Below are 14,245 nucleotides of genomic sequence, written 5' to 3'. Positions count from 1 at the left end.
CTTAAGACATTTATTGGTATAACTACGTTACTCAGGGGTGTGAAAAATCCACACCACTGAGCAACATACATACACCACCCTAATCCCCTGTGTAGATAGCGCTACGTCAGCGGGAGAGCTTCTCCTGCCAACATAGCCACCGCCGCTTGCGGGGGCTGGACTAATCAAGTCCGACGGCAGAGATCTCTCCCATTGGCTGCGAGCATCTGTAATAACAGTGCTGCACCAGCGCAGCTACATCATCCAACATCGCCAACATCAGCTTTATTGTGTAGCCATCGCGTCGGACACAAAACCAGAGAATCAGGACTCAGCATTCGTGTATCCTGTGGTCTGAAATTGGAGCCCAACACATTCATTGCCTGACTGGTCACCATCATTTCTACAGCCTGAAAGTCCTTGTTACCCACTCAGGCATGGGCTCCATGGGGAAGGAATGTCCTATGAAGGACTCTCTCTCTTTGCCTCGTGAAACTTTGGATTGAAATAGCAAGGGACAATTCTTCCCAATCTAACCATGACATCCTTTAGGATTGTAATCCATGCTACTGAACTAGGGAGTGGTATTCCAAAAACAGTTTTACCTGGACCATAGTCCACCACAGCTTCCTTTTCAGGGGTGAAAACCAACAACTATGTGCCTACTATTTCTACTCAAGTTCTTGCCAAATCCTTGGTCTTGGTTAGGGTAAATTTGCACTTCTCCAGTGGAGAATCCTTTACCAAACCTTGCAGAATGTCAGCAGTGTAAGTGAGGAACGGGTTCCCCAAACATGTCCAGTTTATTTCTTTCATTTGGTGGCGCAAGTCTAAATTAGGAAGTAGATACAAGTCTGGGTGTGACTCTCTGTAAGCTACTGGAGATGGGGTTTCTATTTGAAAATAGTTATTTCCTACAGCTATCTTACATTCAATACTGAACTTATTTTAAACACATTTGATGCACCTACAAAAAACATCGTATCTGTTTCTTCACATCTGTATCATTAAGAGTAGCATTTCACAGATTCGCAAAAAGAAAAGGAGTACTTGTGGCACCTTAGAGGCTAACCAATTTATTTGAGCATAAGCTTTCATGAGCTACAGCTCACTTCATCGGATGCATACTTTTGTTTTTGCGAATACAGACTAACATGTCTGTTATTCTGAATCATTTCACAGATTATAGGATTAGCTAGGGGATATCTTCAGGAGTAATTTCCTGTAGGGCCAGGATCACAGATTCTTTGGGAAACACAAACATGGACATTTTGCCTTGTCACAAGTCACTTACTGTGAATCATCTGAGATAATATTGACCTAAACAACTGAACAACACTGTGATCGCAGGCAGTTACTTCAGTTAGTAGCACAGTGTGGGGCATGCTGTTGGTCATTTCTGAGTGGAGATTTAAAAACACAACTATTTCTTTGTTAACGTGTCCAGTAGATTGGAAAGTCCTCTCCTGTTGACTGAACTGCATTTGAACTTTCTCCATGTCAAGAAGAAAGGCAAGGAGCAACTAAAATGCAATTAAGACACGATGACATTAGCAAATGGTCGTTTGTCTCAAAGTCCCCAATAAATCTGAGGTACGTTCTGTGAAACAAAATTAATATCCAGTTCTGTGACCAAACAGCCTTCAGGAAAGATAGAAAAACCAGATCAGAGAGAGGTACAAGATACCTTAATTTTCAGTGAAGTGAAATTCCAAAGCAGGTTACTTCTGATGACTGAGAATCAGGACAAGAGATTCTCCCATCCCATTCTCTGCTGATCCATTTAAACCTGCTTCACTCAGTGGGTTTCTTGAGTTGTGTTACTTACACAAGTTTTAGCATCATGATAATGGGGGGGGGGGAACCCACAGCCAACCTTCCCATAAGTGGCTTTGTCAATAGATGGAGACTGGGATTAAAACCCTGAATGATCACACTGTGTTTTGACCCATTTGAATTCCCCTTCCGTATCTGTGACACTTTCATCTCCTGCCCCTATGAGTCTGATTTAAATCAAAGAAATCAAAGCAGCGTTCCCAAGCATTCCTGAGGCGTTCCCAAGGTGGAGGGGTAGAATATGAAGAAGGTAAAATGTGCATGGCTCAGACTGAAGGTAACAGTTCTGCGGTGATGGGGAAGCAGGGACTCCCTCTGAGTCACCTCTTATCCTTCCACTGTTGCAGAGGCTGAAATGACACTTGTGTGTGTGTGCCCATATTCCTGATCTTCATTATATTCAAATATATTTTAAATGAGGATAATGGTACAAAGAATAACTGCTGTTTTGCGCAACACAAGGCCACTTGAGAACAACTGCAACTGAGACAATCTGTCCCCAGAGGGGAACTTGGTGACTCTAAGAGGAATTTTTCAGTGGGAGGAACAGTATAATTGAGATGCTTCAGGTTAGTTTAGACTAAGAAAAGTGATGGAGTTTAGGGCAGGTCATGAGGAAACATGCTAGATATCTCTGGCCACTATACATGGGCTATTTGTTTACTGAAAGAATAGTTGTGTATTTACATCATGATCACTGATTCTCACTAACTCCATGAAAACCACAGTGATGAGGCCCAGATAGATTCTATCCCAATTTAGCTACATAAGGTCACCCCAATCTCCTCCACCTGGAGCTGATAGACATTACTGGTAAAGGACACACATTTCCATGACTCGTAGGACAATGGAGATGACAGAAAGGACCACAGGATCAACCCCATAGAAGGTTGAGCTGCAAAAGGAAAAGGTGGGCAACTCACCTGGGGGAGTTGAGAGATGATGGTGAAGCAAATCATGCAAACAGCCTTAAAGGTCACTATGTGGGAATTAGCAAAAGTATTAACTAATAAAAAGTCTTTTGACATCCCCAGACAAGATTTTTATGGGGTTTGTCTCCCTTACAGATTCTCTGATGATAGATAAGGGTGGAGCTCTGAGTGAAGTTTTTCCCACACTCAGCGCATACATAGGGTCTCTCTCCTGTGTGAAGTCTCTTATGTGTAATAAGGGCTGAGCTCTGAGTGAAGCTTTTCCCACACTCACAGCATCCATAAGGTCTCTCCCCAGTGTGGATTCTCTGATGTTGAATAAGGGTTTATCTGTCAGGGAAGCTTTTCCCACACTCACAGCACCCATTTTGTGTGGATTATCTCATGTCTAATAAGGCCTGAGCAGTAATTGAAGTTTTTCCCACACTCACTGTGTGTATTTTTTCTCTTCCCCTAGAGGATTCTCTGCTGAGTGGTGATTTCCTTGAGGTCCTTTTGAGTTCCCTGACAATTAATGGATTTACCGACTTTCTCCTGTGGTTTGTTTCCCTGCTGCCTCTCTGGCCTGTGCTGCCTGTCACAGACTTTACCCTGCTCATGGCTCCTGGACGCATTCCCTTTGGACCTTCGTGATGATGCTCCATGCGCTTCCACTTGCTCAGCATCTTTCTGGTGAGGACTCTGCTCCTCGTTCTTACCCATTATCCCATCACCTGCTGGCATAAAGAGAGAAACCTCAGACAGAGGGATGGAGAAAGGGACAGCAAACCAAAGTAAGTGTTGGAGAGATGGAAAATAAAAATCAGGAGCTGAATTTCCTCAAACACTTTCCCCAGAGCGGGGAGGAGGGGATCAATTCTGCCTCCACATTCCATCCAAACACTCAGTGGGATGTGGGGGAAGCTACTCCCTGATGTCAGTCCGGGTGGGTAGAAAGCCATGAGTGAGATCTGCCCTGAGGTTCTGGCACCTGCTGGGGACAACCCTGAACTCAGAGAACTCCTAAGGTGTTTGTAGAGTATCACAGCTTTGGCCACTGACAGTGTTTGAATTACTTTAGTAATTCCTCACCTGTGAAGGCACTTCTCAGCATCTCTCTTTCCTCAGATCACAGAAAGTGATCAGGAACAGTGAGCATGGATTCACCAAGGGCAAGTCATGCCTAACTAATCTAATTGCCTTCTATGATGAGATAACTGGCTCTGTGGATGAGGGGAAAGCGGTGGATGTGTTGTTCCTTGACTTTAGCAAAGCTTTTGACATGGTCTCCCACAGTATTCTTGCCAGCAAGTTAAAGAAGTATGGGCTGGATGAATGGACGATAAGGTGGATAGAAAGTTGGCTAGATTGTCGGGCTCAGTGGGTAGCGATCAATGGCTCCATGTCTAGTTGGCAGCCGGTTTCAAGTGGAGTGCCCCAAGGGTTGGTCCTGGGGCCGGTTTTGTTCAATATCTTCATAAATGATCTGGAGGATGGTGTGGATTGCACCCTCAGCATGTTTGCAGATGACACTAAACTGGGAGGAGAGGTAGATACGCTGGAGTGGTGGCGAACCAGCTGAGCAGTGGGGAACAGCAGAGCAGCAAACAGCAGGAGTTTGCCTGGGATCTGTGTTGGTGAGTATCTGGGTATCTGAGTGTGTGTTTGTTGAGAGGATCGGAGTGTTTGTAGTGAGGGCAGCTTGAAAGTTTGAGCGAGTGCTTGATTGGTTGGCTGAAAAGGGCGGGAGTTGGGAGTGTTTTGTTTCAGGTGAGCCTGGCTGTTTAAATAAAGTCAGTGCTCTGCGAACCAGCTGAGCAGTGGGGAACAGCAGAGCAGCAGGGAACAGCAGGAGTTTGCCTGGGAGTTCACCTGGGGAGAGCCCACTGAGGCTTACACCCTGACGGCTTCTCTGAGTAATTACTGCATCTCCTGAGGAAGCTCTTAATAGGAAGGTAATATGGATGGGGAGTGTTCAGCTATTGTGACCTGCACTGGATGTGCCATGTTTGTCTTTCTTCCATGGGACAGAAGTGACTTTGTGTGTACAAAGTGCAAGCTGGTCTCCATATTGGAAGAGAAGGTTCAAGGTCTGGAGCAACAGGTATTGACCCTGCATTGCATAAGAGAATCTGAAGATTTCCTGGACAGACGTCAGGATATGCTTCTGCGGGCACAAGGTTCTGAAGATTCAGAGCAGGCTGCGCAGCGGGGACAGGAGGACGGTGAAGTAATTTGGCAACATGTGACCTCCAGAAGAAGAAGGGGGAACGTCCATGTACCAGCAACGCAGATACAGGTAAGTAACCGTTTTCATGTTCTCTCCACAGGTACCATTGCGGGGAGTGGCCCAGATGATACATATGGGGGAAGGGAGGAGAAGGAGACTCCGCCGATTGGAAGGCATGAGATGCACTGTCCTAAGGTTGGGGGTTCCACGACCACCACTCCCAAGAGAAGGAGGTGGGTGGTGGTGGTCAGGGACTATCTCCTCAGGGGGACTGAGTCATCTCTCTGCCGCCCTGACCGGGAAAACAGAGAAATCTGCTGCTTGCCAGGGGCTAAGATTCGCGATGTGACGGAGAGACTGCCGAGACTCATCAAGCCCTCGGACCGCTACCCCTTCCTGTTTTTCCACGTGGGCACCAATGATACTGCCAAGAATGACCTTGAGCGGATCACTGTAGACTACATGGCTCTGGGAAGGAGGATAAAGGAGTATGAGGCGCAAGTGGTGTTCTCGTCCATTCTCCCCATGGAAGGAAAAGGCCGGGGGGATGAGGTGGACGAGGCTTTCTTCCGGAAACTCGCAGAAGCTACTAGATGGCATGCCCTGGTTCTCATGGGCAAATTCAATCACCCTGATATCTGCTGGGAGAGCAATACAGCGGTGCAGAGACAATCCAGGAAGTTTTTGGAAAATGTAGGGGACAATTTCTTGGTGCAAATGCTGGAGGAACCAACTAGGGGCGGAGGTCTTCTTGACCTGCTGCTCACAAACTGGGAGGAATTAGTAGGGGAAGCAAAAGTGGATGGGAACCTGGGAGGCAGTGATCATGAGATGGTCGAGTTCAGGATCCTGACACAAGGAAGAAAGGAAAGCAGCAGAATACAGACCCTGGACTTCAGAAAAGCAGACTTTGACACCCTCAGGGAACTGATGGGCAGGATCCCTTGGGAGAATAACATGAGGGGGAAAGGAGTCCAGGAGAGCTGGCTGTATTTTAAAGAATCCTTATTGTGGTTACAGGGACAAACCATCCCGATGTGTAGAAAGAATAGTAAATATGGCAGGCGACCAGCTTGGCTTAACAGTGAAATCCTTGCTGATCTTAAACACTAAAAAGAGGCTTACAAGAAGTGGAAGATTGGACAAATGACCAAAGAAGAGTATAAAAATATTGCTCGGGCATGTAGGAGTGAAATCAGGAAGGCTAAATCACACCTGGAGTTGCAGCTAGCAAGAGATGTTAAGAGTACCAAGAAGGGTTTCTTCAGGTATGTCAGCGACAAGAAGAAAGCCAAGGAAAGTGTGGGCCCCTTACTGAATGAGGGAGGCAACCTAGTGACAGAGGATGTGGAAAAAGCTAATGTACTCGATGCTTTTTTTGCCTCTGTCTTCACGAACAAGGTCAGCTCCCAGACTACTGCACTGGGCAGCACAGCATGGGGAGGAGGTGGCCAGCCCTCTGTGAAGAAAGAAGTGGTTCGGGACTATTTAGAAAAGCTGGACAAGCCATTGGCCATTATCTTTGAAAACTCATGGCGATCGGGGGAAGTCCCGGACGACTGGAAAAAGGCTAATGTAGTGCCCATCTTTAAAAAAGGGAAGAAGGAGGATCCAGGGAACTACAGGCCAGTCAGCCTCACCTCAGTCTCTGGAAAAAATCATGGAGCAGGTCCTCAAAGAATCAATTCTGAAGCACTTAGAGGAGAGGAAAGTGATCAGGAACAGTCAGCATGGATTCACCAAGGGCAAGTCATGCCTGACTAATCTAATGCCTTCTATGATGAGATAACTGGCTCTGTGGATGAAGGGAAAGCAGTCAATGTGTTGTTCCTTGACTTTAGCAAAGCTTTTGACACGGTCTCCCACAGTATTCTTGCCAGGAAGTTAAAGTAGTATGGGCTGGATGAATGGACTATAAGGTGGATAGAAAGCTGGCTAGATTGTCGGGCTCAACGGGTAGAGATCAATGGCTTCATGTCTAGTTGGCAGCCAGTATCAAGTGGAGTGCCCCAAGGGTTGGTCCTGGGGCCGGTTTTGTTCAATGTCTTCATAAATGATCTGGAGGATGGTGTGGATTGCACCCTCAGCAAGTTTGAAGTTGACACTAAACTGGGAGGAGAGGTAGATATGCTGGAGGGTAGGGATTAGATACAGAGAGCCCTAGACAAATTAGAGGATTGTGCCAAAAGAAATCTGATGAGGTTCAACAAGGACAAGTGCAGAGTCCTGCACTTAGGATGGAAGAATCCCATGCACCGCTACAGACTAGGGACCGAATGGCTCGGCAGCAGTTCTGCAGAAAAGGACCTAGGGGTTACAGTGGACGAGAAGCTGGATATGAGTCTACAGTGTGCCCTTGTTGCCAAGAAGGCCAATGGAATTTTGGGATGTATATGTAGGGGCATTGCCAGCAGATGGAGGGACATGATCATTCCCCTCTATTCAACATTGGTGAGGCCTCATCTGGAGTACTGTGTCCAGTTTTGGGCCCCACACTACAAGAAGGATGTGGAAAAATTGGAAAGAGTCCAGTGGAGGGCAAAAAAAATGATTAGGGGGCTGGAACACATGACTTATGAGGAGAGGCTGAGGGAACTGGGATTGTTTAGTCTGCAGAAGAGAAGAATGAGGGGGGATTTGATAGCTGCTTTCAACTACCTGAAAGGGGGTTCCAAAGAGGATGGATCTAGACTGTTCTCAGTGGTAGCTGATGACAGAACAAGGAGTAATGGTCTCAAGTTGCAGTTGGGGAGGTTTAGGTTGGATATTAGGAAAAACTTTTTCACTCGGAGGGTGGTGATACACTGGAATGCGTTACCTAAGGAATCTCCTTCCTTAGAAGTTTTTAAGGTCAGGCTTGACAAAGCCCTGGCTGGGATGATTTAATTGGGGATTGGTCCTGCTTTGAGCAGGAGGTTGGACAAGATGACCTCCTGAGGTCCCTTCCAACCCTGATATTCTATGATTCTATGGCTCAGATCCCTGGAGATCTGGGACTCTTTTCCTCATTCCACATGGGACATCATGTCAGCTTTGGAAATTGGAAACCCTGCTTAAGAGAAATAAAACATAGCCTCTCTGGGACTGTCCCCTTTCATGTAGGCTCAGAGTCCTCCCAGGGTAAGCCCAACAGCTCCAGGCCTTCGGGTGGCAGCACCCGTTTTTCTCATTTCTCATCCAAATGATTTCAGACTCCTGGTCGTGACTTCACCTCTTTAGAAGGCGATGAAACCAGTAGGCATTTTCAGCAAAGCCTGACAGTTTTTTCAAAACAAGCCAGCATTTAGTAGACAACTAGAATACAGGATTGAAGGATCCCCAGGTTAGCCTGTTAAAGCAAAACTTAACTTAATGTTCGTGTTGGTGAAGTCATCTGCCCAGCTTTTCCGAAAACTCCTCAATTTCATCTCTGTTTCTTTCTCCTTGGGCAGTAGCAAACTTAAAGCCCAGTCCCTCTGTCCCAAGTTGCAGTCCTGCTGTGTTCCCATGGTCTGTTTCCCTTGGCTCACAGTCATTACAAATCAATGCCCTGTAGTTCAGTATTCCGTTATCTCTCCAGGGTGCTCCATTCATATATGGACAGTTCTTCATAGTGAATCCATGCCAACCTGGAGAGGCCTACCTTTCTCCAATAGCCATTCCTTCCCCTGTCCCACAGAAGGAATTAACTCCTTCACACTCAGTGAGTATCAAAGCAAAATGTGAGGGGAAGCTGAGTCATACATATTTTTTAAGAAAGAAAGAAAGGAGATATGGTCAAAGCAAAGGGCTAAGATAATGGATCATATAATCATAAGATATAGGACTGGAAAGGACCTCAAGAGGTTATCAAGTCCATCCCCCTGCCCTGAGACAGGATCAAACATAAGTATACCATTCATGACAGGTGTTTATCTAATGTGTTGTTAAAAACCTCCAGTGAGAGGGATTCCAAAACCTTATCTATTTTAATAGTTAGAAACTGTTTCCTAATATCCAACCTAAATTTCCCTTGCTGCAGATCAAGCCAATCACTTCTTCTCCGACCATCAGTGAACATGGAAAACAATTGATCTCCACCCTCTTTGTAACAGCCCTTTCCATATTTGAAGACTATTCTCAGGTTCCCCCCTCAGTCTTTTCTCAACACTAAACAGGCCCAATTCCTTCAACCTTTCCTCAAAGGTCATGACAGCATAGGTGCCAACTTCTCCTGGCACCAATGGGTGCTCGACCCCCCCCCCCCCGGCCCCACCTTGACTCCACCCCTGGCCCTCCCCCTCCCATCCCTGCCCCGCCCCCATTCCAACCCCTTCCCCAAAGTCCCCGTCCCAACTCCACCCCCTCCCTGCCCCATTGGAGTCCTTCCCCAAATCCCCAACCCTGCTCCGCCTCTTCCCCACCTCCTCCCCTGAGCATGCCACATTCCCGCTCCTCCCCCCTCCCTCTCACAGCTTGTTACACCATGAGACAGCTGTTTTGCAGCGGTAAGCACTGGGAGGAGAAGCAGAGACGTGGCGCACTCAGGGGAGGAGGCGGAGGTGAGGTGAGGTGAGCTGGGGTGGCGGGGGCAGCGAGCTTGGCTGCTGGTAGGTGCAGAGCATCCACCAATTTTTCCCCATGGGTGCTCCAGCCCCGGAGTACCCATGGAGTTGTTGCCTATGCATGTCAGAGGATAAGGAGGTAGCTTTTTACTTCTGAATGCAGATGAGCAGGGCAAGGTTGCATTTGTCAAGGTCAGAGAAAAGATTTTGCAGTAACTGAGAAAGGAGACGATGAGAGCCCGGGGAAGAGTTTTAGCTGTGTAGATGCATAGGAAAGGCTGTTGTTAAGCTGTCTGGAGTGGCTCGCAGATGTGGTGTTACAAACCAGTGCACAACCCCCAAACAAGTTGTCTGTGGGGAGACATGATAGAGGCAACAGGTTTAAAACAAATAAAAGGAAGTATTTCTTCACACAACGCACAGTCAACTCTTTGCCGGAGGATGTTGAGAAGGTGAAAACTATACCAGGGTTAAAAAAGAACTAGAGAAGTTCATGGAGGATAGGTCCATCAATGGCTATTAGCCAGGATGGGCAGGGATGGTGTCCCTAGTCTTTGTTTGCCAGAGGCTGGGAGGGTGTGACAGGGAATGGATCACTTGGTGATTCCCTGTTCTGTTCATTCCCTCTTAAGCACCTGGCATTGGCCACTGTTGGAAGACAGGATACTGGGCTAGATCGATCTTTGGTCTGACCCAGTTTTGCCATTCTTAGATTCATAGATACTAAGGTCAGAAGGGACCATTATGATCATCTCCTGCACAACGCAGGCCACAGAATCTCACCCACCCACTCCTGCAAAAAACCTCACCTATGTCTGAGCTATTGAAGTCCTCAAATTGTGGTTTAAAGACTTCAAGGAGCAGAGAATACTCCAGCAAGTGACCCATGCCCCATGCTACAGAGGAAGGCGAAAAACCTCCAGGGCCTCTTCCAATCTGCCCTGGAGGAAAATTCCTTCCCGACCCCAAATATGGCTATCAGCTAAACCCTGAGCATATGGGCAAGATTCAACAGCCAGATACTACAGAAAATTCTTTCCTGGGTAACTCAGATCCCATCCCATCACAGGCCATTAGGCCTATTTACCATGAATATTTAAAGATCAATTAATTACCAAAATCATGTTATCCCATCATACCATCTCCTCCATAAACTTATCGAGTTTAATCTTAAAGCCAGATAGATCTTTTGCCCCCACTGCTTCCCTTGGAAGGCTATTCCAAAACTTCACTCCTCTGATGGTTAGAAACCTTCGTCTAATTTCAAGTCTAAACTTCCTGGTGGCCAGTTTATATCCATTTGTTCTTGTGTCCACATTGGTACTGAGCTTAAATAATTCCTCTCCCTCTCCGGTATTTATCCCTCTGATATATTTATAGAGAGCAATCATATCTCCCCTCAACCTTCTTTTAGTTAGGCTAAACAAGCCAAGCTCCTTGAGTCTCCTTTTATAAGACAAGTTTTCCATTCCTCGGATCATCCTAGTAGACCTTCTCTGGACCTGTTCCAGTTTGAATTCATCCTTCTTAAACATGGGAGACCAGAACTGCACACAGTATTCCAGGTGAGGTCTCACCAGTGCCTTGTATAACGGTACTAAAACCTCCTTATCCCTACTGGAAATACCTCTCCTGATGCATCCCAAGACTGCATTAGCTTTTTTCACAGCCATATCACATTGGCAGCTCATAGTCATCCTATGATCAACCAATACTCCAAGGTCCTTCTCCTCCTCCGTTACTTCTAATTGATGCGTCCCCAGCTTATAACTAAAATTCTTGTTATTAATCCCTAAATGCATAACCTTACACTTCTCACTATTAAATTTCATCCTATTACTATTACTCCAGTTTACAAGGTCATCCAGATCCTCCTGTATGATATCCCGGTCCTTCTCTAAATTGGCAGTACCTCCCATCTTTGTGTCATCCGCAAACTTTATTAGCACACTCCCACTTTTTGTACCAAAGTCAGTAATAAAAAGATTAAACAAGATTGGTTCCAAAACTGATCCTTGAGGAACTCCACTGGTAACCTCCCTCCAGCCTGACAGTTCACCTTTCAGTAGGACCCGCTGTAGTCTCCCCTTTAACCAATTCCTTATCCATCCACCTTTCAATGTTCATATTGATCCCCATCTTTCCAATTTAACTAACAATTCCCCCTGTGGCACGGTATCAAACGCCTTACTGAAATCTAGGTAAATTAGATCCACTGCGTTTCCTTTGTCTAAAAAATCTGTTACTTTCTCAAAGAAAGAGATCAGATTGGTTTGGCACGATCTACCTTTTGTAAAACCATGTTGTATTTTGTCCCATTTACCATTGACTTCAATGTCCTTAACTACTTTCGCTTTCAAAATTTTTTCCAAGACCTTGCATACTACAGATGTCAAACTAACAGGCCTGTAGTTACCCGGATCACTTTTTTTCCCTTTCTTAAAAATAGGAACTATGTTAGCAATTCTCCAATCATACGGTACAACTCCTGAGTTTACAGATTCATTAAAAATTCTTGCTAATGGGCTTGCAATTTCAGGTGCCAATTCCTTTAATCTTTCTATAATTAGATGTCACCAACCGACTATCAAGTATGTACTCCTCAAGCACTATGATAGATGGTCCTTTACACTAAAAATCACAACAATATTCTTTTCATGTTATCTGATTAAAATATGACAATATAGACCATTGTTGCAACCCCTGTTATATATTTCCAACAAGTCTTGGCATCTATGTGGCATCTATGAAAAGGTTATGATTGATTATGCTATCTGGATGTATGTGTCATTTTCGTATTTGAAGTTATAAGTATTGGCTCTAAACCGGGATTTCAAATGTTTGCTTCTGGGGTAACGCCCACAAGGTAGTTAGCCAGCACATCTTGGAGGGACTGTTCAAATTGAGTGGCCCATGAAAAGGACACAACTCACAATGGACCATGGGAGACCTCATCTAAACTGAACAGACTTTTCTGTGAATGTTCTGTCTGAAGTATAGGTAATGGCGTCCTGCAATGACTGAGCAAAGTCAGGCATGGTCAGGGAACTCGCCCATGTGACTCCAAGCTCTCATCTTTCACCTGTGATTTTCCTCTAGCTGTGCAGAGGACTTTGAAACAATGGATTTCCCTCCACATGGCAGAAGCTATAAGAGGCCTGGAAACATCTCCACTGTGTCTCTATCCTGCTCCAGCCTCTTTCCTGCTCAAACCTCTGGACTACGGACTTATACTAATGGGAGCATTCTAACCAAGAGACTGAGGACCTTCCAGTGATTTGGAAGCAACCAGAGACTTATCAAACCAGCAGTTTATTCCATCACTGCTATAAGTCTGAACCAAGAACTTTGCAATTAGTGTATGTATTTGATTCCTTTAACCAATTTTAATTCTCACCTTTCTTTCTCTTTCTTTTTAAAAATAAACCTTTAGAATTTAGATACTAAAGGATTGGCATCAGCATGATTTTTGGGAAATATCAAAAGTTATACAAATAAATAAATATATATATAATATATATTTATTTAAATAAATAAAATTATACATTGACCTGGGTGTGTGGCTGGTCCTTTGGGATCAGAAGAACCTCTTATTTTAAAGAACCACTCACTTCATTTCATGGTCTGGTGTTTTTGGTGGTAATACAAGGACTGGAATGCCTAAGGAAACTGCTTTTATGACTTCTTGTTAGTCGGTATGGTGAAGCAGAAGTTTCCTTTTGTTGCTGGTTTGGTATATCCTATGGGGTATTAGGTACCAGTCTTGGGGGTGTATCTGCCCTATTTCTCTGCCAAATTCAGGACAAACTGCTTTCTCAGTTGTGGCCCTCTAAGGCATGGTTACAGGCACTAAGCTCTCTTCTCTGTCCAGTGATCTGAGAAGATTGCCAGTGGAAGGAGATGGTGTATGGACACACAGACACATGGCTAGGGCACCTGGTGAGGGAGAACTTCCTTATCTCTATCTGAGGCAGGTTGAAGGGGAAAGGACGGACATTAGTCATGTAATCTTAACCACTTGAGACGCTGAAGGGAGTAGAACTAGTGTTGGTTACGAGCAGTAATCCCGCCTAATGGGGAGGAGTTAAATATAAAGAAAAGGGTCATGTGGAGAACAGGGTTTACTCTCAGGGCCTTGGAGAGAAAAGAAATCTGCCACTTTCTCTCTGAACTCAATTTGCTTTTCTTGTTCCTTTCCCTTATAGTAAAGATACAGAGAATGGAAGTGATTAAACTTCTCCCCTGAGGGAATGGCCCTGAGTCACTTGGCTTTGTTTCCTCTCAGCATTTCCTGTGCAGACAGGTGGGGCATGATTTGTTTTAAATGAGTCACGGACACTGGATATTTTCATTATTTTCTTTCTAAGCATTTAGCTCTGGAGTCAGCCTCACCGCCCAGTTAATACTGAGGGGGCAGTATTAATTAAATGGCAAAACACTTCCTTAATGCAGAGTTAAGGTTGGCTGGTGCAATAACAGCTCTTTGCAGAATCTCTACATCTGCAAAACTCAAACTTCTGAAAAGCAGGAGACGCAGTTGCAGTTGTCCGCACCAACTTCATCCTGTCCTCTTTCAGCATTGTCCCATTAACACACACACATTTACTCTGCCAAAACCCTGCTGGCTGAAACCTACAAGCTGTTCACTACCTTTTACAGTCCTTCCAACCAGACCTCCAACCCCGTCTTGGTCTGACGAAGCACAACCCCTGGGCAAACCAGACTGGAGTAAGGATTGGGCATGGCCATGACAGTGAGTGCAGAGA

The sequence above is a fragment of the Natator depressus genome, chromosome 28 (genome assembly GCF_965152275.1).
Source record: "Natator depressus isolate rNatDep1 chromosome 28, rNatDep2.hap1, whole genome shotgun sequence".
Taxonomy (NCBI): Eukaryota; Metazoa; Chordata; order Testudines; family Cheloniidae; genus Natator; species Natator depressus.
Note: the sequence above shows the minus strand (reverse complement) of the source record.